This window comes from Odocoileus virginianus, chromosome 13 (genome assembly GCF_023699985.2).
Source record: "Odocoileus virginianus isolate 20LAN1187 ecotype Illinois chromosome 13, Ovbor_1.2, whole genome shotgun sequence".
Classification (NCBI taxonomy): domain Eukaryota; kingdom Metazoa; phylum Chordata; class Mammalia; order Artiodactyla; family Cervidae; genus Odocoileus; species Odocoileus virginianus.
This window is the reverse complement of record NC_069686.1, coordinates 38,676,959-38,704,453: the sequence shown is the minus strand read 5'-3', so window position 1 is coordinate 38,704,453 and position 27,495 is coordinate 38,676,959. Positions and strand designations below refer to the sequence as shown.

The 27,495-nt window shown below is 38.2% G+C and overlaps 1 protein-coding gene across 9 annotated transcripts in view; it reads left to right on the top strand.

The window, feature by feature from the left end:
• MBD5 (methyl-CpG binding domain protein 5) overlaps positions 1-27,495 on the top strand; it is a 470,032-nt gene that overhangs the window by 296,317 nt on the left and 146,220 nt on the right. For 8 of the 9 annotated variants that reach the window (XR_011490988.1, XM_070476233.1, XM_070476234.1 and 5 more), the window contains one exon: positions 20,742-20,863. The exons of the other annotated variant lie outside the window; for it this stretch is intronic. The gene's annotated coding sequence lies outside the window, so the exon portion shown is untranslated. The remainder of the gene's footprint in view (positions 1-20,741; positions 20,864-27,495) is intronic. 9 annotated transcript variants of the gene reach the window in all.

Below are 27,495 nucleotides of genomic sequence, written 5' to 3'. Positions count from 1 at the left end.
GGATCACATGAGGTTTCAGGTCAGTCACTCAGTCATGTCCAACTCTTTGCAACCCCATGAACTGCAGCACACCAGGCCTCCCTGTCCATCACCAACTGCCGGAGGGAGTCTACCTAAGCCCATGTCCATTGAGTCCGTGATGCCATTCAACCATCTCATCCTCTGTCATCCCCTTCTCCTCCTGCCCTCAATCTTTCCCAGCATCAGGGTCTTTCCAGTGAGTCAGCTCTTCGCATCAGGTGGCCAAAGTATTGGAGTTTCAACTTCAACATCAGTCCTTCCAATGAACACCTAGGACTGATCTCCTTTAGGATGGACTGGTTGGATCTCCTTGCAGTCCAAGGGACTCTCAAGCATCTTTTCCAATACCACAGTTCAAAAGCATTAATTCTTCTGTGCTCAGCTTTCTTTATAGTCCAGCTCTCATGTCCATACATAACTATTGGAAAAACCATAGCTTTGACTAGACAGACCTTTGTCAACAAAGTAATGTCTCTGCTTTTTAATATGCTGTCTTAGCTTAAATACCTGAGTTCTTCAAATAGGACAGTGTAAACCTCATGTGATCCTTAAATTACTTAATTCTTAAAATTTCCAAATAAATTTCATGATTCAGAAAGATGCTTTATGTGTATTCTGGGCCTTCGAGGATCACTTGAGGTTTACATTGTCCTATTTGAAGAACCCAGGTATTTAAGCTAAATTTTAGGTGCCTTGCTTCATATTTAGGTCTAAATTATCTGACCCTGTTCCAGCCTTCCCATCTTATAACTTGCTGTTTCCCTGTATGAATCCTCTGATAAATCCATCCATCTACCCATCCACAATTACTTACCACACATCCTCCTAAAGATGTCATTACCGTACACAACCCATATACCTTAGTTTTGTCCTTTCTCCCTGCTTGTAGTACAAGCATACCTCATTTTATTGGGCTTTACTTATTGCACTTCACATATATCGCATTTCTTAGAGAGTGAAAGTTTGTGGCAACCCTTGCATTAAGCAACTCTATTGGCGCTATTTTTCTAACCACGTTTGCTTACTTCGTCTCTCTGTGCCCAGTTTTGATAGTAATTCTTGCAGTATTTCAAACTTTTTCATTATTGTTATATTTGTTATGGTGATCTGTAATCAGTGATCTTTGATGTTACTAGTGTACTTGTTTGCATGTGTTCTGACTACTTCACTAATTGGCTGTTCCCCTATCTCCTTCTCCTTCAGTCTCCCTGTTCCCTGGGACAAAACAGTATTGAAATTAGGCCAATTAATACCCCTACAGTGGCTTCTAAGTATTCAAGTGGAAGGAAGAGTTCCACATCTCTCCAATTTAAATCAAAAGCTAAAGATTATTAAGCTTAGTGAGGAAGGCATGTCAAAAGTTGATATAGGTCAAAAACTAGACCTCTTGTGCCAAACAGTAAGCCAAGTTGTAAATGCAAATGAAAATCTGTTGAAGAAAATTTAAAATGCTACTCCAGAGAACATCTGAATGACACGAAAGCAAAACAATCTTATTGCTGATTGGAAGAAGTTCTAGTGGCTTGGATAGATCAAACCAGTCACAAGATTCCCCCTTAAGCCAAAGCCTAATCCAAAGCAAGGCATTAGTGCTCTTCATTTCTATGACAGCTGAGAGTTGAGGAAGCTACAGAAATAAAGTTTAAAGCTAACAGAGCTTGGTTCATGAGGTTTAAGGAAAGAACCTATCTCTATAGCATAGCATCACAGTGCAAGATGAAGCAGCAAGTGTTGATGTAGAAGCTGCAGCAAGTTATCCAGAAGATCTAGCTAAGATAATGAAGGTTGATGCACTGCACAACAGATTTCCAATGTAGCCTTATATTGAGAAGATGCCGTTAAGGACTTTCATAGCTGGAGAGGAGAAGTCAGTGTCTGCCTTCAAAGATTCAAAATACAGACTGACCCTCTTGTTAGGGGCTAATACAGCTGATGACTTAAAGTTGAAGGCAGTGCTCATTTACCATTCTTGAAAAATCCTAGGACCCTAATAATTATGCTAAATCTACTCTGTTTGTGCTCTGTAAATAGAACAACAAAGCCTAGATGGCAGCAGTTGATAACACGATTTACGGAATATTTTTAGCTCACTGTTTTAGACCTACTGCTTAGGAAAAAGATTCCTTTCAAAATATTACTACTCATTAACAATGCACCTGTCACCCAAGAGCTTTGATGGAGATGTACAATGAGATTCATGTTGTTTTTCATGCCTACTAATAGAGTATCCATTCTGTAGCCCACAGATCAAGGAGTAATTCCAACTTTCAAGCCTTATCCCTTAAAATATACATTTCATAAGACTATAGCTGCCATATATAGTGATTGCTCTGATGGGTCTGGGCAAAGTGAGCTGAAAACCTTCTGGAAAGGATTTACCAGTCCAAATGCCATTAAGAATATTTGGCATTCATGGGAAGAGGTCAGAATATCAACATTAACAGAAACTTTAAAAAAAGTTGATTCCAACCTTCATTGATAACTTTGAGAAGTTCAAGAGTTCAGTGGAGGAAATAACTGTGAGTGTGATGGAAGCAGCAAAAGAGCTAAAATTAGAATTGGAACCTGAAGATTTAACTGAATTACAGTAATCTCATGATAAAATTTGAATGGATAAAGAGCTACTTTTTAGGGATGAGCAAAAAAGTGGTTTCTTGAGTGAAATGGAATCTACTCATAATGAAGATGCTGTGAAAATTGTTGAAAATGACAAAAAATCTAGGCTATTACATTGACTTCGTTGATGAAGCAGCAGCATGGTTTAAGAGGATTGAATCCGGTTTTGAAAGAAGTTCTCCTGTGGGTAAAATGCTATCAAAGAGCACTGTGTGCTACAGAGAAATTTCGACTGAAAGAGTCACTCGATACATCAAACTTCATCACTGCTTTCTTAGTTAAGAAATTGCCATGGTACCCCATCAGCTTTGAGCAACCACCACCCTGATCATTCAGCAGCCATCAACTGTGAGGCAAGACCTTCCACCAGCAAAAGGATTAGAATCCACTAAAGAGTCAGATGTTGGTTAGTGTTTTTTAGCAATGAAGTATTTTTTTCATTAAGGTATGCACATCATTTTTTTAAGACATAATGCTGTTATACAATTAATAGACTAAAATATAATGTAAACATAAGTTTTATATGTACTAGGAAAGCAAAATATTTGTGTGAGTTGTTTTGTTGAGAATAATATTTGCTTTATAGTGATGGTGTGGAACTGAACCTGCAATATATCTAAAGTGTGCCTGTACCTTCTCTTCTCACTTCTGTTAAAGTGCTGAACTTTCAAGAACTAATTCATATACTGTGTTTTCCTGACAACTCTAGTCAAGACTCTGAATTTCTGTCATCCTTAATGCCTATTATGTATATGTGCTCAGTCACTCAGTCGCAACCAAATCTTTGGAACCCCGTGGACTGTAGTCCACCAGGCTCCTCTGTCCATGAAGTTTTCCAGGCTAGCATACTTGAGGTGGGTTGCCATTTTCTTCTCCAGGGAATCTTCCTAACCCAGGGATCAAACCAGCATCTCTTGCATCTCCTGCATTGGCAGGTGGATTCTTTATCACTGTGCCACGTTGGAAGCACTAATGCTTATTATGCAACATGTATTTTTAAGATTTGTTCAACTGTGTCTTACGCAGATTTTTTAGGTAAGAGTTCCACATGCAAAGAAACAGAAAATAAAAGGGCATTTTGGGCAGTGGACTTGGTATGTACCAAGGTACTGAAATATGCAGTAGCACAGAGTATTCCAGTAAATACTAGGTGGTTTATGATAGCTGGAATGTAGAATATATACTGGGAATGTGAGAAAAGTAAGAATCAGATCATGATAGACTATGTAAATTATGCTATATCCCACTTGCCCCAGCCTTTACTGTAATTAATAGGAAGTCATCAAAGAAATCAGATAGGAAAGATTTTTGTATTAGTTAGAATCAATTTTGATGTAAATTCTTTAGGTTTTCTTCATTTTCTTAGATCTTATTTTTTATATGCTTGTAAAATTCTTATCATATTCATACCACGTGATCTTCTTTTCTTAACCTAGTATGTATTTTTCCTATTCTGAATTTGTTTAACACATATGTACATATACATACAAAAGAGAGGAATTGTTCATTGCTTTAAAAAGATGGGGTTACATACACACACACACTTACATACCTACACACCTTCACCTTGCATTTCTCACCCTTTGTTGCCTTGTAGAAATAGCTCTTAATTTATTTTTTTAAAAACTGAACTATTGTATAGCAGGAGATACCAAAATTTAACTATTCCCCTATTTGTAGACTTTCATCTTGTTTCCACTTTCTTTATATTTTTAGTGAAGTATAGCTAAATTAAACTTTATGTTTATCTAACTAAATTTCACTATACCTTAGGTTAATCCACCATAAACTCTTAAACAATTCATGTAGTCTGGATATATAAGACAAAAGTAAACTTACTGTGATAATTTCTTCTGATACTAGCTCATATCCTCTGCTTAGTACCAAATTAGTGAATATTTTGGAGTTGTTCCAAGTAGTAATATTGTAGTAATATAACATCATAAAGCTTGAAATAGACCCATTTGATGACTCAGACTCAAGTTGTAGTGATACCTTATATATTAAATGTAGGGAAATAACAATAATATTTTCCAAACTGAGATGTTAATAGGAATTTTATGACAGAAGTGTCCCATGGTCAGATTATTTGGGAAAATACACTAGGTTCAATTTCATTCCTCAGATGTTTGCATTTCTCTAGCAGTGTATTATTCCATGAAATGCCATAGGTAAAGGTCATTATTCTAAGATAATATATAGACATCTAATTGGGTTCAGACATATGGATAAATTCTCAAAACCATTTTGTGTACCATTTTGATAGACCTGTACTATTCGTGCCACAGTAGTACAGCTATGGGAAAGATGCCACTCAGATCACTGCTAATTTGTCTAGGTGTTATTCCTACTACTCCTCCCTATATTTAATACATCTATCAGTCAGTCGCAGAAGCTTGCAATTCCAGTGATACTGCATTATGAACATTGTAAGGCATACCCAGTACCTTTTTTACCTTCATACTTGTGCAAAGTTTTCCTGTTCTGTCTGTACATAATCCTCTGTCTCGTTATATTTCTATATATTAAGATCTCAGTTTTCTCTAAATGCACCCTTGTTTTTTGTAGCTTTCTCCAAGCTATCCAGTGGGAATTAAAACTACTCCTTATCTGATCTTCTAATGCCACTTTGCCTTTCATTCAATGATTTAACTTCCTACCTTATGATTCACAGTTATTGTGTGTACATTATAGTAGATGTTATGCCATGACCTCTAGTTTCTGCTTATGAGTTTGAGCTCATAAACCAGCTGAGGAAGCAGATATATAAACAAATTTGTACAATATAATGTGATATGTATTTATAATGGTACACAATACTAGTGGTAAAATTATTGACATGAGAAACTAGACTAGAACATTGGAGTATAAATTAGCTTCTATAACTAACATTTTAGCTTCATTTAGAATTTCCAAGTCTAGAATGGAAGTGGAATGTTGTATTGAATATTGTACATAATTTTCTCTTCCACTAGCTTATATTTGCTCTAAGGACCTGGCCTACTTATTATTGATTTTGTTGTTTTCTATTATACTTGGCACTCCTATAAAAATATAGAATACATTGAATATAGAGTTGAATTAATTTTTAGAAGCTACTATGTTATTATAATCAACAAAAGAATCCAAAATGCAGTCCTTTGATGCAAATTCAAAAATGACAGAATGATCTCTGTTCATTTCCAAAGCAAACCATTCAATATCATAGTAATCCAAGTCTGTGCCCCGACTAGTAATGCTAAAGAAGCTGAAGTTGAATGGTTTTATGAAGACCTATAAGGCCTTCTAGAACTAACACCCAAAAGAGATGTCCTTTTTATTTTAGAGTACTGGAATGCAAACATAGGAAGTCAAGAGCTCCCTGGAGTAACAGGCAAATTTGGCCTTGGAGTACAAACAAAGCAGGGCAAAGAATAACGAGAGTTTTGCCAAGAGAACACACTGGTCACAGCAAACACCCTCTTCCAACAACGCAAGAGAAGACTCTACACATGGACGTCACCAGATGTTCAACACCAAAATCAGATTGATTCTATTCTTTACAGCCAAAGATGGAGAAGCTCTGTACAGTCAGCAAAAACAAGACTTGGAGCTGATTGTGGCTCAGATCATGAACTCCTTATTGCCAAATTCAGACTTAAATTGAAGAAAGTAGGAAAAACCACTAGACCATTCAGGTATGACCAAAATCAATTCCCTTACGATTATACAGTGGACATGACAAATAGATTCAAGGGATTAGATCTGATAGACAGAGTGCCTGAAGAACTATGGATGGAGGTTTGTGACATTGTACAGGAGGCAGTGAAAATGCAGAAAGGCAAACTGGTTGTCTGAGGAGGCCTTGCAAATAGCTGAGAAAAGAAAGGATGCGTAAGGCAAAGGAGAAAAGGAAAGATACACCCATCTGAATGCAGAGTTCCAAAGAATAGCAAGGAGAGATAAGAAAGCCTTCCTCAAGCTGTGGTACATATACACCATGGAATATTACTCAGCCATTAAAAAGAATTCATTTGAATCAGTTCTAATGAGATGGATGAAACTGGAGCCCATTATACAGAGTGAAGTAAGCCAGAAAGATAAAGACCATTACAGTATACTGACACATATATATGGAATTTAGAAAGATGGTAACGATAACCCTATATGCAAAAGAGAAAAAGAGACATAGATGTATAGAACAGACTTTTGGACTCTGTGGGAGAAGGCGAGGGTGGGATGTTTCAAGAGAACAGCATCAAAACATGTATATTATCTAGCGTGAAACAGATCACCAGCCCAGGTTGGATGCATGAGACAAGTGCTCGGACCTGGTGCACTGGGAAGACCCAGAGGGATCGGGTGGAGAGGGAGGTGGGAGGGGGGATCGGGATGGGGAATACATGTATATCCATGGCTGATTCATGTCAATGTATGACAGAAACCACTACAATATTGTAAAGTAATTAGCCTCCAACTAATAAAAAATAAAAAAAAAGAAAGCCTTCCTCAGTGATCAATGCAAAGAAATAAAGGAAAACAATAGAATGGGAAAGAGTAGAGCTCTCTTCAAGAACATTAGAGATGGCAAGGGAACATTTCATGCAAAGATGGACTCAATAAAGGAACAAAATTGTATGAACCTAACAGAAGCAGAAGATATTGAGAAGAAGTGGCAAGAATACACAGAACTATACAAAAAAGATCTTCGTGACCCAGATAACCATGATGGTGTGATCAATCACTTAAACCCAGACATCCTGGAATGCAAAGTCTAGTGGGCCTTAGAAAGCATCACTGCAAACAGAGCTAATGGAGGTGATGGAATTCCAGCTGAGCTATTTCATTTCATAAAAGATGATGCTATGAAAGTGCTGCACTCAATATGCCAGCAAATCTGGAAAACTCAGCAGTGGCCACAGGACTGGAAAAGGTCAGTTTTCATTCTAGTCCCAAAGAAAGGCAATACCAAGGAATGTTCAAACTACCACACAATTGCACTCATCTCACACGCTAGCAAAGTAGTGCTCAAAGTTCTCCCAAGACAGGCTTCAACAGTACATGAACCATGAACTTCCAGATTCAAGCTGGATTTAGAAAAGGCAGAGGAACCAGAGAAAAAATTGCCAACATCCCTTGAATCATTGAAAAAGCAAGAGAGTTTTTAGAAAAATATCTACTTCTGCTTTATTGACATGCCAATGTGGTGACTGTGTGGATCACAACAAACTGTGGATAATTCTTCAAGAGATGGGAATACTAGACCACTTGACCTGCCTCCTGAGAAATCTGTATGCAGGTTAAGAAGCAACACTTAGAATCGGACATGAAACAACAGACTGGTTCCAAATCAGGAAAGGAGTTCGTCAAGGCTGTATATTGTCACCCTGCTTATTTAACTTCTATGCAGAGTACATCATGTGAAATGCCAGGCTGGATGAAGCACAAGCTGGAATCAAGATTGCTGGGAGAAATATCAATAACCTCAAATTTGCAAATGACACCACTCTTATGTCAGAAAGCGAAGAAGAACTAAAGAGCCTCTGGATGAAAGTGAAAGAGGAGAGTGAAAAAGTCGGCTTAAAGCTCAACATTCAGAAAACTAAGATCATGGCATCTGGTCCCATCACTTCATGGCAAATTGATGGGAAACAATGACAGAGTTGCTCCAAAATCACTGCAGATGCTGACTGCAGCCATGAAATTAAAAGACGCTTGCTCTTTGGTAGATAAGTTATGAGCAACCTAAACAGCATATTAAAAAGCAGAGACATTTCCAACAAAGGTCTGTCTAGTCAAAGCTATGGTTTTTCCAGTAGTCATGTATGCATATCATAGTTGGACTGCACAGAAAGCTGAGAGCCAAAGAATTGATGCTTTTGAACTGTGGTGTTGGAGAAGATTCTTGAGAGTCCCTTGGACAGCAAGGAGATCCAACAAATCCATCCTAAAGGAAACCAGTCCTGAATATTCATTGGAAGGACTGATACTGAGGCTGAAACTCCAATACTTTGGTCACCTGATGTGAAGAGTGATGCTGGGAAAGATTGAAAGCAGGAGGAGAAGGGGACAACAGAGAATAAGATGGTTCGATGATATCATCAACTCAATGCACATAAGCTTGAGTAAGCTCTGGCTGGGAGTTGGTGATGGACATGGAAGCCTGCCGCGTTGTGGTCCATTGGGTCACAAAGAGTGAGATACAACTGAGCAACTGAATTGACTGAACTAACCATACTGTTATGAAAAAAATATTAAAAGAGGTTAAATGGATATGACAACTGAATAAAATGTATGACCCTTGACTAGATCTTGGAATCAGGGAAAGAAGACAGCTATAATTACTAAACAGTTGGGAAATTTAAAATACATACTTAAAAATCTCTATTACATAATCCTTTTAAAATTAGCTGGATTAATCCTTTAAATAAAATTATTCATTTATGCATTTATATTCACCATAATTAGATAGCTATTCAATGTGATAGGCCTGCAGATAACAAAAATTCTTGCAAGTAACAGACCCTAAAATACAATATTGGCTTGGCCAAAGCAGTCAGGTGAAGGGTGGTGAGGACCTCACCCACCATCTCAGTCTGGTAAGTTACCGAAGTATCTAAGCCATCATCTGATACATTTGGGAGTCAGGCCATCTTTCTACCAAAGTGTTTTCACTTCTAATGAAGGAGGAAAATTCAGAATGCTGGAGTCGATTGCTGCTTTATGCAGATTTCAATAAAGTTTGACGAGAAAGAGGGGCACATCAGGAAGCAGGGAAGGGAAAAAAAGATAGCTTTGCCAGAAGAGCTACTTTCTGTCTGTGGCTGATAATCAGATGATCTGGAGCTTGGCAGGACTGAAGAAGCCAAATTATACATGTTTTATAATTGTCTTTTATTTATTTTTGAATAGGTTATTTGCATGACATAGAATTTGAGAGGTATACAAAGGCAGTGAAAAACTACTCTTCCAAGTCTTGTCTCCCAGATACCTATTTTCCCTCTCCAGAGGCAGTCCCTGCTACCATTCATGCATTCCTCCAGAAATGTTGAATGCTTCGCCACATCTATATAGGTATTTACAGAATGTAGCAGGTTATATACTCTGTTCTATGCCTTACTTTCTTTAGGTACTATGTTTTGTCAATTGATCACTTGAGTACATACAGAGCTGCATTATTATATTTTTTTTTCATAAAGCTTATACAGTAAAAACTATATCATACATGTATTATGTGAAATAATGAAATGTATATATAACATTGTCTTTAATAACTAAAAATCATTGCATATATGTATATTAAGTAAGATAATGAAACAAACATAGTGCATTGTCTGGCCTGTGATTGGTGGGCTTGCTTACTTCCCCTAAAGGTTAAACTCTCTGCCCAGTTTTTGATTTGGAAACTTTGATAACCTTGTCCATGTCCTGACTCTTAATAGATTGAGCTCTGTAGTATATGACTTAGTTATTGTTACCAGGGCAATAGAGTACCAAACATCCCCCACTGCTATGAAGAACTCAGGCCTGTGCCATAATAAAAGCATTCAATATAAAATAGATGATATATAAATAGCAATCTCGGAGCAATCTTACTCTGAGACTGAGTATAGGAATTGGTTATGGTAATTTCCCATTTTCTTAAAATAGAAATTGTCTTTTTTAAAAAATAGTATTTATCTCAAATCTAACAAATGTTAAGAAGGAGAAACTACTCAGTAGATAATAAAATTAGCAATGTTGATTTCTGGTTAAAGAAGGTAGAATGAGCATATATATTTAACTCCATGCCCTTTCAAAACCACATTAAAATACAACGTAATATTAAATGTTTTATTAAGAAGGTTGAAACAAGAAGAGAAAAAGAATGAGAGAAGAATGATAGTACCAAAATGTGGAAACTAGACAGCAGAAGAACTACAGCTAAATGACTTAGCAAATCCAAGCAAGTTGAATCTTAAAGCCAGGAAACAATTCTGTTTGCATTATGGTTTCCAAGAAATTTAGGTATTAGTACCACATAGACTTACAGAAGCAGGTTAAAGGAAAAAAATAAGAGCAGGCCTGGTTGGAAGTCTATTTAAGACAGTCTCTTGCATTCTTGCTCTGTCATCTGCAGCTAGACAAGTACCTCTCCACCCATCATCCTAGCAGAAGACAAAGTTTATTCTTTGGTAAATCAGAAGGTTCCCAAATGGGGAAATTTGGAGAATTCTAGTTGGCAGAGTACTTTACTGAAAACAGACCAGACTGACATTTTACACTCTTACTATGAGACCCCAGTTCAGTTCAGTTCAGTCGCTCAGTCATGTCCGACTCTTTGCAACCCCATGAACTGCAGCACGCCAGGCCTCCCTATCCATCACCAACTGCTGAAGTCTACCCAAACCCATGTCCATTGAGTCGGTGATGCCATCCAACCATGTCATCCTCTGTAGTCCCCTTCTCCTCCTGCCCTCAATCCTTCCCAGCATCAGGGTCTTTTCAAATGCATCAGCTCTTCACATCAGGTGGCCAAAGTATTGGAGTTTCAACTTCAACATCAGTCCTTCCAATGAACACCCAGGACTAATCTCTTTTAGGATGGACTGGTTGGATCTCCTTGCGGTCCAAGGGACTCTCAAGAGTCTTCTCTAACACCACAGTTCAAAAGCATCAACTCTTCTGTGCTCAGCTTTCTTTAAAGTCCCAACTCTCACATCCATATGTGACTACTGGAAAAACCATAGCCTTGACTAGACGGACCTTTGTTGACAAAGTAATGTCTCTGCTTTTTAATGTGCTGTCTAGATTGGTCATAACTTTTCTTCCATGGAGCAAGCATCTTTTAATTTCATGGCTACAGTCACCATCTGCAGTGACTTTGGAGCCCCAAAAAAAAAAAAAGTCAGCCACTGTTTCCACTGTTGCCCCATCTATTTGCCATGAAGTGATGGGACCAGATGCCATGATCTTGGTTTTCTGAATGTTGAGCTTTAAGCCAACTTTTTCACTCTCCTGTTTTACTTTCATCAGGAGGCTCTTTAGTTCTTCTTCACTTTCTGCCATAAGGGTGCTGTCATCTGAATATCTGAGGTTGCTGATATTTCTCCTGGCAATCTTGATTCCAGCTTGTGCTTCCTCCAGCCCAGCATTTCTCATGATGTACTCTGCATATAAGTTAAATAAGCAGCGTGACAATATACAGCCCAAGTCCTTACTATTTTTTTTTGTAAAATGCTAGTAACACTAGGCAGAAGATTGAAAGATTCTTTTTTGGAGACTCTAACTGGATTAAAAAGAAAGTTCTCAATAAATTGATACTGGGGTTTACTGAACAAAACAGCATAGTCAGTTCTATGAAATCCACAGTCATCAAGCCCCAGTCATATATTATCTATGATCCCCCTTTTCTTACCTCCTTAAATGTGAGTTGGGGAAAACTAATAGATTAATCAAGAGGTAGAAATATAGTCATTTATTTAGAGATATTCTTCTTCATAAATGCCTAAAGAAATACCTAAAATCAATTGAAAATGATTGCTTCTGGATATTGGAAAATGGTTAAAAAAATGAGTCTTATAGGACTACTTGATTTTTTTAAACCATCTCCATGTGTAAATTCAAAACCAAACAGCATGATATTAACATTAACAATGATCTGTAGAAACTTAGCAACTAACATATGTACACTACCATGTGTAAAATAGAAAGCTAGTGGGAAGCTGATGTCAGAGCTCAGAGAGCTCAGCTCAGGGCTCTGTGATGACCTAGAGGAATGGGATGAGGTGGTGGGAGGGAGCTTAAGAGGAAGGGGATATATGTAATACTTATAGCTGATTCCAGTTTGTGATTTATCCAGCCCAGCATTTTGGATGATGTACTCTGCATATAAATTAAATAAGAGAAGTGACAACATACAACCTTGTTGTACTCATTCCCAATTTTGGACTAGTCAGTTGTTCATCAATCACAAGCTGGAATCACAGTTGCTGGGAGAAGTGTCAACAACCTCAGGTATGCAGATGAAACCACTCTAATGGAAGAAAGTGAAGAGGAACTAAATAGCCTCTTGATGAGGGTGAAAGAGGAGAGTGAAAAGGCTGTCTTGAAACTCAGCATTCAAAAATCGAAGATCATGGCATCCAGTTGTATCACTTCATGGCAAATAAAAAGGGAAAAGTAGAAGTAGTGACAGATTTTTTTTCCCCTTGGGCTCCCAAATCACTGTGGACATTGACTGCAGCCATGAAATTCAAAGATGCTTGCCCCTTGGAAGGAAAGCTATGACAAATCCAGACAACATATTAAAAAGCAGAGGCATCACTTTGGTGACAAAGTCTGTATAGTCAAAGCTATGGTTTTTTCAGTAGTCATTTACAAATGTTAGAGTTGGACCAGAAAGAAGGCTGTGCTGGCAGGCATGGCAGATGTTTTTCTGATATAACACCTGTTTTCTAGAAACTTACCCAATAATTCATATGTAATAACATTTAAGAATTTAAATTTAAATTTTTTTTATTTTTAATTGGAGGATAATTGCTTTACAATATTGTGCTAGTTTCTGTTGTACAACATGAATCAGCTACTGCTGTTGTTTAGTCACTAAGTTGTTTCTCACTCTTTGCAACCCCTTAGACTGTAGCAAGCCAGGATCCTTTGTCCTCCACAATCTCCCAGTTTGCTCAGATTCATGTTCACTGAGTCATTGATGCTATCTAACCATCTCATCCTGTTGCCCCCTTCTCCTTTAGCCTTTAGTCCTTCCCAGTCTCTTTTCTGATCAAAGTCAGCTCTTTGCAGATGGGCCAGAGTTTTAGAGCTTCAGCATCAGTCCTTCCAATGAACCTTCAGGGTTGATTTCCTTTAGGGTTTACTGGTTTGATCTCCTTGCAGTCCGAGGGACTCTCAACAGTCTTCTCCAGTCATCACAATTCGAAAGCATAAATTCTTCAGCGCTCAGACTTCTTTCTAGCCTGATTCTCACGTCTGTACATAACTGCTGGAAAAACCATATCTTTGACTTTACAGACCTTTCATGACAAAGAGATGTCTCTGCTTTTTAATACACAGTCTAGATTTGTCATAGTTTTCCTTCCAAGGAGCAAGCATCTTTGAACTTCATGGCTGCAGTCACCATCCGCGGTGATTTGGGAGCCTCAGAAAGTAAAATCTATCACTGTTTCTACTTTTCCCCTTCTATTTGCCATGAAGCAATGAAACTGGATGCCATGATCTTCGAATTTTGAATGTTGAGTTTCAAGCCAGTTTTTTCACTCTCCTCTTTCACCCTCATCAAGAGGCTATTTAGTTCCTCTTCACTTTGTTCCCTTAGAGTGGTAACGTCTACATATATGAGGTTGTTGATATTTCTCCTGACAGACTTTATTCCAGCTTGTGATTCATACAGCCCGGCATTTTGCATGATGTACTCTGCATATAAGTTAATTAAACAAGGTGACAGTATACAGCCTTGTCATATTCCTTGCCCAATTTTGAACCAGTCAGTTCTTCCATGTCTGGTTCTAAATGTTGCTTCTTGACCTGCATACAAGTGTTTCAGGAGACCAGAAAAGTGGCCTGGTACTCCCATCTCTTTAAGAATTTTCCGAAGTTTGTTGTGATCCAGGGCTTCCCTGGTGGCTCATGTCAGTACAGAGTCCACCTGAATTGTGGGAGACCTGGGTTCGATCCCTGGGTTGAGAAGATCCCCTGGAGGAGGGCATAGCAACCCTCTCCCAATATTCTTGCTTGGAGAATCCCTATGGATAGAGGAGCCTGGTGGACTGCAGTCCATGGGGTCGCAAAGAGTCAGATGCAGAGTGACTAAGCACAAGGCTTCCCAGGTGAGGCTAGTGGCAAAGAATCCGCCTGCCAATGCAGGACATGCAAAAGATGCTGGTTCTATTCCTGGATTGGGAAGGTTCCCTGGAGAAGGGAATGGCAACCCACTCCAATATTCTTGTCTGGAGAATCCCATGGACAGAGGAGCCTGGAGGGCTACGGTCAGTGGGGTCGCTAAGAATCAGACATGACTGAGCTACTACCCACCACTACCACACAGTCAAAGGCTTTAGCAAAGTCAGTGAAGTTGAAGTAGATGTTTTTCTGGAATTCTCTTGATTTCTCCATGATCTGAAGAATGCTGGCAATTTGATCTCTGGTTCCTCTACCATTTCTAAATCCAGCCTGTGTATCTGGAAGTTCTCTGTTCATGTACTGCTGTAGCCTAGCTTGAAGGATTTTGAGGTTACTCTTGCTAGTATGTGAAATGAGTAGTAAAGTACAATCATTTTCATACTTATAAGTAAAATAACACCAACTAAAGGAAAATTGAAAAACAGTACCTAATCGCTATAAAAGCCAATTTTATAAACTTGTAAAATAAAGCTCTGAAATCAGAATAAGAATTAGAAATAAATGATATCACAAATGACCACAAAGGCTATGAAAATGCATTTGTTTTCTGAAAATACATCCATTTTTTCATGTCTATATCATTAATTTTACTGACAATTGCTTTCTTTCTGGCTAAAGCAAAAGTAAGTTTTAGCTCAGCTCCTGTCTCATTTCTCAGAAATTAAGTGAGTGCAGTTGAAATAAATGCTGCTTTGCAGTATCTGCTCCATTTGATACGGCCTTGGTCTTATCTCTAGATTAGGCTCCTTTAGGTAAAGGATCAGATAATTGGGGAATAAGGATAATTTTGGTCCCATCTTTCATTATCAATACCTAAAGATAACAACAAATATAATAATGAAACAGTTATGAGCAGGAATGTATACACTTTTTCATGATGGAAAATACCAACTACATAATGCAAAAACAAAAAATAAAACTGAGCTGTAAAGGCACTTTTTTAGAGAATTAAAATGCTGATATAAGTGTAATATTATTTAATTAAAGACAAGTTATAATATCAGGGTCACTTGTAAAAGTTTAATACCAATTAAAAATAGTATTTGATAATTAGGAAACAGTAAAATGTGGAAATTCAAGTCCAGCAAAACCAACAACTCTTTTTAATAAACTAAAGTTACAAACTGGGACTATGAAGAATCTGGTACTTTAATATATATAGTTTAAGTCAGTTTATCCCTCAAATGGTTATATTTGGAGGCCAGAAATGCTAGAATTGTTCAAAATATTTTTTGGAATTTCTTTTTTGTAACTACCTCTGCAATTAACTTTTACACACAGAAGACTGCTTGTTTTTGACCCAAAAGGCATAGATAACTTTTGACCCACTAAGCTTAGTTTGAGATGACATTTGGTTGGTTTAAGAATTCAGATGCAACCAGTATGTGTATGCAAAATATTTTTAGGAACAAAAGCAATTACATAAATATTTTGTGAACAGGCAGAACCCATGGATTAAGTCAACAGGTTTCAAAGGGCTTCCAGGAAAGAATCAAATAATAATAAAAATTTTAAAATGTTGTTTTTCATCTTCCCTTATATTTAAATCTTAAACTAAGAATAAAATAGCAGTCTGAATATGCAGACATATCAAATTTCAGATTGTGAGAATGAATTTTTTAAGCATTCAGTTCAGTGACTCATTCATGTCTGACTTGGCGACCCATGGACTGCAGCATGCCAAGCTTCCCTGTCCATCACCAACTCCCGGAGCTTAACTCAAACTCACGTCCATCGAGTCGGTGATGCCATCCAGCCATCTCATCCTCTGTCCTCCCCTTCTCCTGCCTTTAATCTTTCCCAGCATCAGAATCTCTTCAAGTGAGTCAGCTCTTCACATCAGGTGGCCAAAGTATTGGAATTTCAGCTTCAGTATCAGTCCTTCCAATGAATATTCAGGACTGATTTCTTTTAGGCTGGACTGGTTGGATCTCCTTGCCGTCCAAGGGACTGACAAAAGTCTTCTCCAACACCACAGTTCAGAAGCATCAATTCTTCGGTGCTCAGCTTTCTTCATAGTCCCACATCCATACATGACTGCTAGAAAAACCTTAGCTTTGACTAGACGGACCTTTGTTGACAAAGTAATGTCTCTGCTTTTTAATGTGCTGTCTAGGTTGGTCATAACTTTTCTTCCATGGAGCAAGCATCTTTTAATTTCATGGCTGCAATCACCATCTGCAGTGATTTTGGAGCCCAAAGAATTAAAGTCTCACTGTTTCCATTGTTTCCCCGTCTATTTGCCATGAAGTGATGGGACCAATGCCATGATCTTAGCTTTCTGAGTATTGAGTTTTAAGCCAGACTTTCCACTCTCCTCTTTTACTTTCATCAAGAGGCTCTTTAGTTCTTCTTCACTTTCTGATATAAGGGTGGTGTCATCTGCATATCTCAGGTTATTGATGTTTCTCCCGGCAATCTTGATTCCAGCCTGTGCTTCATCCAGCCCAGCATTTCGCATGATGTTCTCTGTATATAAGCTAAATAAGGAGGGTGACAATATACAGCCTTGATGTACTCCTTTTCCAATTTGGAACCAGTCTGTTGTTTCATGTCTGGTTATAACTGTTGCTTCTTGACCTGTGTACAGATTTCTCCGGAGGCAGGTCAAGTGGTCTAGTATTCCCATCGCTTGAATTTTCCAGAGTTTGTTGTGATCCACACAGTCAAAGATTTGGCATAGTCAATAAAGCAGAAGTAGATGTTTTTCTGGAACTCTGTTTCTTTTTCGATGATCCAGCAGATGTTGGAAAGTTGATCTCTGATTCCTCTGCTTTTTCTAAATCCAGCTTGAATATCTGGAAGTTCATGGTTCATGTACTGTTGAAGTCTGTCTTGGAGAATTTTGAGCATTACTTTGCTAGTGTGTGAGATGAGTCCAATTGTGCAGAAGTTTGAGCATTCTTTGGCATTACCTTTCTTAGGGATTGGTATGAAAACTGACCTTTTCCAGTCCTGTGGCCACTGCTGAGTTTTTCAGATTTGCTGGCATATTGAGTGTGGCACTTTCATAGCATCATCTTTTAGGATCTGAAATAGCTCAGCTAGAATTCCATCACCTCCACTTGCTTTGTTCATAGTGATGATTCCTAAGGCCCACTTGACTTTGCATTCCAGGATATCTGGCTTTAAGTGAGTGATCACACCATCATGGTTATCTGGGTCACGAAGATCTTTTTTGTATAGTTCTTCTCTGTATTCTTGCCACCTCTTCTTAATATCTTTCAGCTTTTGTTAATAAAGACCATTCTTTTAATAAAGGACCATTTCTGTCCTTTATTGAGCCCATCTTTGCATAAAATATTCCTTTGGTATCTCTAATTTTCTTGAAGAGATTTCCAGTCTTTCCCATTCTATTGTTTCCTCTATTTCTTTGCATTGATCACTGAGGAAGGCTTTCTTATCTCTCCTTGCTATTCTTTGGAACTCTGCATTCAGATAGGTATATCTTTCCTTTTCTCCTTTGCCTTTCGAGTCTTGTCTTTTCTCAGCTATTTATAAGTTCTCCTCGGACAACCATTTTGCCTTTTTGCCTTTCTTTTTCTTGGGGATGTTCTTGATCACTGCCTCCTGAACAATGTCATGAACCTCTATTGATAGTTCTTCAGGCACTGGCATTCCAGGTTCCTGTGCATATTGCTCTTTACGGCATTGGACTTTACTTCCATCACCAGTCACATCCACAACTGGGTGTTGTTTTTGCTTTGGCTACATCTCTTCATTCTTTCTGAAGTTATTTCTCCACTCATCTCCAATAGCATATTGGGTATGTACCGACCTGAGAAGTTCATCTTTCAGTGTCCTATCTTTCTGCCTTTTCATACTGTTCATGGGGTTCTCAAGGCAAAAATACTGAAGTGGTTTGCCGTTCCCTTCTTGAGTGGACCACGTTTTGTCAGAACTCTCCACCATGATCTGTCCATCTTGGGTGGCCCTACACAGCATGGCTTATAGTTTCTTTGAGTGAGACAAAGCTGTGGTCCATGTGATCAGATTGATTAGTTTTCTGTGATTGTGGTTTTCATTCTATCTGCCCTCTGATGGAGAAGGATAAGAGGCTTATGGAAGCTTCCTGATGGGAGAGACTGACTGAGGGGGAAACTGGGTCTTGGTCTGATGGTTGGGGCCATGCTCAGTAAATCTTTAATCCAATTTTCTGTTGATGGGTGGGGCTGTGTTCCCTCCCTGTTATTTGACCTGAGGCCAATCTATGGTGGAGGTAATGAAGATAATGGACCTCCTTCAAAAGGTCCCATGCAGACACTGCTGCACACAGTGTCCCCAACCCTACAGTAGGCCACCACCGACCCACACCTCCACCAGAGACTCCTGGACACTTACAGGCACGTCTGAGTCAGTCTCTTATGGGGTCACTGCCCCTTTCTTCTGGGTCCTGGTGTGTACCAGGTTTTTTCTGTGCCCTCCAAGAGTCTTTCCCAGTCTTGTGTAAGTTCTTGCGGCCCTATGGTGATGTTAATGGTGACCTCCTCCAAGAGGGCTATCCATACCCAGGTCTACTGCACCCAGAGCCCCTGCCCCTGCAGCAGGCCACTGCTGACCCATGCCTCCGCAGGAGACACTCAGACACAGTTCTGTCTCAGTCTCTGGTATCCCCACAAGAGACTGACCCAGACTTGCCCGTGTGTGTCCAGGAGACTCCGACGGAGACATGGGTCAGCCGTGGCCTGCTGCAGGGTGGGAGACTGAGTGCAGCAGTGCCTGCACAGGACCTTTTGGAGGAGGTCACCATTGTCTTCGTTGCCTCCATCAGTATGGTATCGTGTATTAATGAAACTGCTCTCTCATACAGTCCAAAAACGTCTCTGAAAACAGTTTCAGAGATGGATTTTCAAAACTTTTGTACAAAGTCCATATATTAAAAAAAAATTTTTAAACAGGATTTCCCTGGAGGTTCAGTGATTAAGACACTACACTTCCAATGCAGGGGACACAGGTTTCGTTTCTGACTGGGAGAATGCTGGTGTTAGAGCATCTCCTACAGAGGCGTGGGTTGGCAGTGGCATGCAGTAGGGATGGGAACACTGGCAGCCACAGTCCCAGAAGGCCCCCTCTTTAGCATCCTTTAATCTTAAAAAAAAATAAAAATTATCAATCTTTTTATGTCATGTTGTTGACATCTTTTTTAAAAGTCTAGATAAATTGCAGAATGTCCCTTAATTTAAATTTTTCTGACTTTTTTTTTAAATTATTAGGTTCAAATTAAATATTCTTGACAAGAATCTCCATTGGTAATGCTGTGCCTTCTCAAGGTTTCATATCAAATGGAGGAAGAAATTAGTAACAAAGCAGAAAAGCACACTGCTATGATTTCATAGAAGGTCCAATTTGAGTTTTCAATTCTATTTTCTTTAATTTTACTCTAACCAGGTAATTTCTAAGTGGTCTGTGCTTAAGTAGATCAACTATTAGTAAATAATATTTTATCAAGTCCATTGGCTATCATTTTGAAAAATCAAAAAATTTCCCTTTTTAAATTTATCTGTTCCTGTGAGTTTGCTTGTAAGTTTGGAAAGCTCTGATAAAATCAAGTTTCTGATTTGAAAATCTGAGGGCCAGGTGGTAATAATATCCACTCACAACTCTGAAATGAGAATTACTTGAGATGCTAACAGAAGTAAAATATCACTGACAGTAATATGTTCTGTGAATCAACCCTACCCATTTATTTATCTTTAAAACCACATAAATGATATCCCTGGTAGCTCAGCTGGCAAAGAATCTGCCTGCAGTGTGGGAGACCAGGGTTCGATTCCTGGGTTGGGAAGATCCCCTGGAGGAGGACATGGCAACCCCTCCAGTATTCTTGCCTGGACAATCCCCATGGACAGAGGAGTTTAGCAGGCTATAGTCCATGGGTTCCAAAGAGTCAAACGCAACTGAATGACTAAGCACACACCTAGCACACAAATAGTATTTTCTATTATTATTGTACCTGACAGTGTTGTATTTAAGAATATTAATCTTTGTAATAACCTTTCTACTTTGGTACTGTTATTATCCCCTTTTACAGATGTGGAAACTGAGGCATGGGGAGGATAAATAGCTTTCCCAAGGATGTACAACCAGTAAATGATATATCCAACTGTTTCCCTTTGAGATCCCACCTGCAAACAGACAGCCTATGTAGCTGCAGTGTGTACTTAAGGATGATTTCTTTCAGCCTCTGCTTTAAATAAATGTGTGTGTCTGTGTTATTTCTGTTACAGAGAGAAGAGGTACTCCTTTATAGGGACTCATAAAGGCATAGAGCATCTAGAGATTTACTGCCTCCATTACGCTGCTGGGTCTCACAGCACATGTTATGTTTTTATCAGTTTCTCTCCACAAGGTAGGAATTGTTTTCTCTCCATGAATTCTTCACATAATTACAGTTTTCTTGTCTATGAACTTAATTTTTATTAAATCTGAAAAGCAGCTGACATCTATAGTCTTAAATGCCACACATCTCCAAATAGTTGTCATAAAAACACTTCTAAAATATATTTCTATTATAAAATTAATACCTGTTTTTTGTAAAAAATAAAAGCAAAATGTATAATAATCCTACCATCTTGAGATAAGTGCTCTTTGTATTTTGTTGTTTGCCTTTCTGAGTTTACTGATATATATATTATTGTATGTCTTTTATATATACTATTATATACACATGTTATTATATGCATATATACATACATATTATGGCTAGAAATAATAGGATATAAATGCTCTTTGGCTAGAATGCTTCTGTTTTTTAATTATTTATTTATTCATTCATTTATTTATTTTTAGTTGCACTAGGTCTTCATTCTGTGCTCAGGCTTTCTTTAGTTGTGGCAAGCAAGGGCTACTCCTTATTGTGGTGCATGAGCTTCTCATTCCAGTGGCTTATCTTGTTGCAGAACACAGGATCTAGGTGCAGGCTTCTGTATTTGCAACACATGAACTCAGTAGTTAACAGTTTGTGAGCTCTAGGGTATGCAGACTTCAGTTACTGCGGCATGCATGATCAGTAGTTATTGCTTGTGGGCCCAGGAGTGTGTGGGCTTCAGTAGTTGTGGCCCATAGGCTCAGTCATTGAGCCTTACAGGCTCTAGAGTGTGGCTCAGTAACTGTGGCATATGAGCTTTCTTGCTCTGCAGCATGTGGGATTTTCTCAGACCAGGGATCAAAGCAGTGTCCCCTCACTGGCAGATGGAGTCTTATCCTTGGTACCGCCAGTTAAGTTCTAGAATGCTTCTATTTTAGTTTTTTAATTTAATTTTATATAGTTGATTTACATTGTTGTGTTAGTTCCAAGTGTCCAGCAGAGTGATTCAGTTATGCATATACCTATATCCATTCTTTTTCAGATTCTTTTCCCATATAGGTTATTACAGAATATTGAGTAGAATTTCTTGAACTATACAGTATGTCCTTGTCAATTATGTATTTTGTATATAGTAGTGTGTGTATGTCAATCCAAGTGTCCCAATGTATCCCTCATCCCCTTTCTTTCCCCCTTAAATTTGTTTTCTACATCTGTAACTGTTTTGTAAATAAGTTAATTTGTATCATTTTTTTTAAGATTCCACGTAAAAACGATGTCATATGATATTTGTCCTTTTCTGTCTGACTTATTTTACTCAGTATGGCGATCTCTGAGCCCATCCATCTTTCTGCAGATGGCATTATTTTGTGCTTTTTTGTGGCTAATATTCCACTGTATATATGTACCATGTCTCCTTTATCCATTCACCTCTTGATGGACATTTAGGTTGCTTCCATGTCCTGGCTATTGTAAGTAGTGCTGCAATGAACATTGGGGTGCATGGATCTTTTGGAATTACAGTTTTCTCCAGATACATGCCCAGGAGTGGAATTGCTGGATCATATGGTAATGGGGGTGACAAACAATTGACATGACTGAGAAGCTAAACAACAACAACATGGAGCTCTATAGTTTTTTAAGGACCTCTATATGTTTTCCATAGTGGCTGCACCAATTTACATTCCCACCAACAGTAAAGAAGGGTTCTCTTTTCTCCAGACCCTTTCCAGCATGGCTTGTTCGTAGGATTTTTGATGATGACCATTCTAACCAATGTGAGGTCATATACCTCGTTGTGTTTTGATTTGAAGTTCTCTGTTAATTGCTGATGTTGAGCATCTTTTCATGTTCTTTTTGGCCATCTGTGTTTCTTCTTTGGAGAAATATCTGTTTAGGTCTTCTGCCCATTTTTGGATTGAGGGTTTTTTTTGTTTTTATTTTTTAATTGCACTGCATGAGCTCTTTGTATGTTTTGGAGATAAATTCGTTGTTGGTTTGTCTTTTTGGGTTTTTCTTTTTTGTGTGTTTTCCTTTGCTGTGCAAAAGCTTTTAAGTTTAATTAGATCCCATTTGTTTTATTTTTGGTTTCATTTTCATTATTTTAGAAGGTGAGACAGAAAAGATCTTGCTACAATTTATGTCATAGAGTGTTCTGCCTATATTTTCCTCTGAGAGTTCTTTATAACATCCAGCCTTACAATTAGGTCTTTAATCCATTTTGAGTTTACTTTTGTGTATGGTATCAGGGAGTATTCTAATTTCATGTTAGTTATCCAGTTTTTCCAGTACCACTTCTTGAAGAGACTATCTTTTCTTCACTATATATTCTTACCACCTTTGTCTTAGATATTTGACAGTTGGTGGGTGTGTTTATCTCTGGGCTTTCTGTTCTGTTTCATTGATCTATACTTCTGTTTTTGTGCCAGTACCATACTGTCTTGATTACTGTAGCTTGTAGTATAGTCCAAAGTCACAGAACTTCATGCCTCCAGCTCTGTTTTTCTTCCTCAGGATTGCTTTGTCTATTTGGGGTGTTTTTGTATTTTCATGCAAAATAGTAAAATTGTTGTTGTAGTTCTGTGAAAAATGCCATTAGTGATAGGGGTCCCACTGAATGTGTAGATTACCTTGGATAGTATAGTCATTTAGGTAATATTGATTCTTCCAATCCAAGAACAAGGCATATCTCTCCCATTTGTGTCATCTTTGAATTGTTTCCTCAATGGCTTACAGTTTTCAGAGTACAGGTCTTAAGTAGGTTTCTTTCTAGGTATTTTATTCTTTTTGATGTGATTGTAAATGTGATTGTTTCCTTAATTTCTCTTTCTGCTCCTTCATTGTTAGTGTACAGGAATGCAAGGGATTTTTGTGTATTAATTTTGTATCCTGCAACTTTACCAGATTCATTGATTAGCTCCAGTAGTTTTCTGGTAGCATCTTTAGGATTTTCTATATATACTATCATGTAATATGCAAACAGTGACAGTTTTACTTCTTCTTTTCCAATTTGAATTCCTTGTATTTATTTTTCTTCTCTACTTGCCATGGCTAGGACTTTCAAAACTATGCTGAATAAAAGTAGTGAGAGTAGGCATCCTTGTCTTGTTCCTGATCTTAGAGAAAATGCTTTCAGATTTTCACTGTTGACAATTATGTTCGTTGTGGATTTGTTATATATATATGTGTGTGTGGTTTTTATTATGTTGAGGTAGGTTTATTATTTATTTATTATGTTGAGGTAGGTTCCCTCTATGCCCCTTTCTGGAGTTTTTGTCATAGATGGGGGTTGAATTTTGCTGAAAGCTTTTTCTGCATCTCTTGAGATGATCATATGGTTTTTATTCTTCAATTTGCTGATAGGGTATATCACATTGATTGATTTATGTAGGTCCATTTCTTCTAAGTTGTCAGTTTTATCGGCATATAGTTCCTGGTAATAGTCTCTTATATCCTTTGTATTTCTGTGGTGTCAGTTGTAACTTCTTTTTCATTTCTAATTTTACTGATGTGAGTCCTCTCCCTTTTTTTTCTTGATAACTCTGGCATGATTTATCAATTTCATTTACCTTCTCAAAGCACCACTTTTAGTTTCATTGCTCTTTGCTTTGTTTTCTTTGTTTCTATTTTGTTTATTTCTGCTCCAATCTTTCTTATTTCTGTCCTCCTACTAACTTTGGGGTGTTTTTTCCTTCTTCTTCTAGTTGCTCTAGGTATAAGGTTAGATTGTTTAGTCAGTGCTTTTCTTGTTTCTTGAGGTAGGCTTGTATTGCTATAAACTTCACTGCTTTTGCTGCATCCCATAGGTTTTGAGTTGTGTTTTCATTGTCATTTGTCTCTAGATATTTTTTGATTTCCTCTTTGATTTCTTCACTGACTTCTTGGTCATTCAGAAGAGTATTGTTTAAGCTCCATCTGTTTGTAGTTTTTACAGTTCTTCTTTTTTTCTTCTGTAGGTAATGTCTAATGTTATAGCATTGTGGTTGGAAAAAATGCTTGATATAATTTCAGTTTTCTTAAGTTTACCAAGGCTTGATTTGTGGCCCAAGGCATGATCAATCCTAAAGAATGTTCCATGTGCACTTAAAAAAAAGTGAAATCTAATGTTTGGGGATGAAATATCCTATAAATATCCATTAGATCCATCTTTTCCAATGTAACATTTAAAGCTTGTGTTCTTTATTTTCTATCTGGATGATCCATTGGTATGAGTGAGGTGTTAAAGTCCCCGCTGTTACTGTGTTACTGTTGATTTCCCCATTTATAGCTGTTAGCATTTAGCTTATATATTGAGGTCCTTCTACATTAAGTGCATAATATTTACAATTGTTATATCTTCTTGGATTGATCCTTTCATCATTATATAGTGTCCTTCCTTGTCTCTTATAACAGTCTTTATTTTAAAGCCTATTTCGTCAGATAAAAATGCTGCTACTCCAGCTTTCTTTTGATGTCTGTTTACATGAAACACCTTATTCTATCCCCTCGTTTTTGATCTGTATGTGTCCCTAGTTCTGAAGTGGGTCGCTTGTAGACAGCATATATACAGGTCTTGTTTTTGTATCCATTCAACCAGTATGTCTTTTGATTAGAGCATTTAACCCATTTATGTTTAGGTAATTATCAATAGTTCAGTTCAGTTCATTTCCTCAGTCGTGTCTGACACTTTGCAACCCCATGGACTGCACCACGCCAGGCTTCCCGGTCCATCACCAAATCATGGAGGCTGCTCAAACTCATGTCCATCAAGTCAGTGATGCCATCCATCCAACCATCTCATCCTCTGTTGTCCGCTTCTCCTCCTGCCTTCAGTCTTTCCCAGCATCAGGGTCTTTTCCAGTGAGTCAGTTATTTCCATCAAGTGCCCAAAGTATTGGATCTTCAGCTTCAGCATCAGTCCTTCCAATGAATATTCAGGACTGATTTCCTTTAGGATGGACTGGGTGGATCTCCTTGCAGTCCAAGGGACTCTCAAGAGTCTTCTCCAACACCATAGTTCAAAAGCATCAATTCTTTGGCACTCAGCCCTCTTTATGGTCCAACTCTCACATCCACACATGACTATTGGAAAAACCAAAGCTTTGACTAGACGAACCTTTGTTGGCAAAGTAATGTCTCTGCTTTTTAATATGCTGTCTAGGTTGGTCGTAGCTTTTCTTCCACAGAGCAAGCATCTTTTAATTTCATGGCTGCAATCACCATCTGCAGTGATTTTGCAGCCCAAGAAAATAAAGTCTTTCACTGTTTCCATTTTTTCCCCATCTATTTGCCATGAAGTGATGAGACCAGATGCCATGGTCTTAGTTTTTTTAATGTTGAGTTTTAAGCCAGCTTTTCCACTCTCCTCTTTCACTTTCATCAAGAAGCTCCTCAGTTCCTCTTCACTTTCTGCCATAAGGGTGGTATCATCTGTGTGTCTGAAGTTACTGATATTTCTCCCAGCAATATTGATTCCAACTTGTGCTTCTTCAAGCCCAGCGTTTCTCATGATGTACTCTGCATATAAGTTAAATAAGCAGGGTGACAATATACAGCCTTGACATACTCCTTTCCCATTTTTGGAACCAGTCTGTTGTTCCGTGTCTGCTTCTAACTTGCTTTTTGACCTGCATACAAGTTTCATAGGAGAGAGATAAGGTGGTCTGGTATTCCCATCTCTTTAAGAATTTTCCAAAGTTTGTTGTGATCCACACAGTCAAAGGCTTTGGTGTAGTCAATAAAGCAGAAGTAGATGTTTTTCTGGAACTGTCTTGCTATTTCGATGATCCAACGGATGTTGGCAATTGATCTCTAGTTCCCCTGCCTTTTCTAAATCCAGCTTGAACATCTGGAAGTTCTCGGTTCACTTACTGTTGGTGCCTGGCTTGGAGAATTTGAGGCGTTACTTTGGTAGCGTGTAAGATGAGTGCAGTTGTGCAGTAGCTTGAACTTGCTTTGGCATTGCCTTTCTTTGGGATTGGACTGAAAACTGACCTTTTCCAGTCCTGTGGCCACTGCTGAGTTTTCTGATTTGCTGGCATATTGATTGCAGCACTTTAATAGTATCGTGTTTTAGGACTTGAAATAGCTCAGCTGGAATTCCATCACCTTTACTACCTTTGTTCATAGTGATGCTTTCTAAGGGCCACTTGACTCCAGGATGTCTGGCTCTAGGTGAGTGATCACACCATCGTGATTATCTGGGTCATTAAGATCTTTTTTGTATAGTTCTTCCATGTATTCTTGCTACTTTTCCTTAATAGCTTCTGCTTCTTTTTGGTCTATACCATTTCTGTCCCTTATTGAGCCCATCTTTGCATGAAATGTTCCCTTGGTATCTCTAATTTTCTTGAAGAGATCTCTAGTCTTTCCCATTCTATTGTTTTCCTCTATTTCTTTGCAGTGATCACTTAGGAAGACTTTCTTATTTCTCCTTGCTATTCTTTGGAATTCTGCATTCAAATGGGTATATCTTTCCTTTTCTCCTTTGCCTTCCACTTTTCTTCTATTCACAGTTCTTTGTAAGGCATCCTCAGACAAAAACCCATTTTGCCTTTTTGCACTTCTTTTTCTTAGGGATGGTCTTGATCACTGCCTCCTATACAGTGTCAGGAACATCTGTCCATAGTTCTTCAGGCACTAACATTCCAGGTTCCTATGCAATATTGTTCTTTACCACATTGGAGTTTACTTCCATC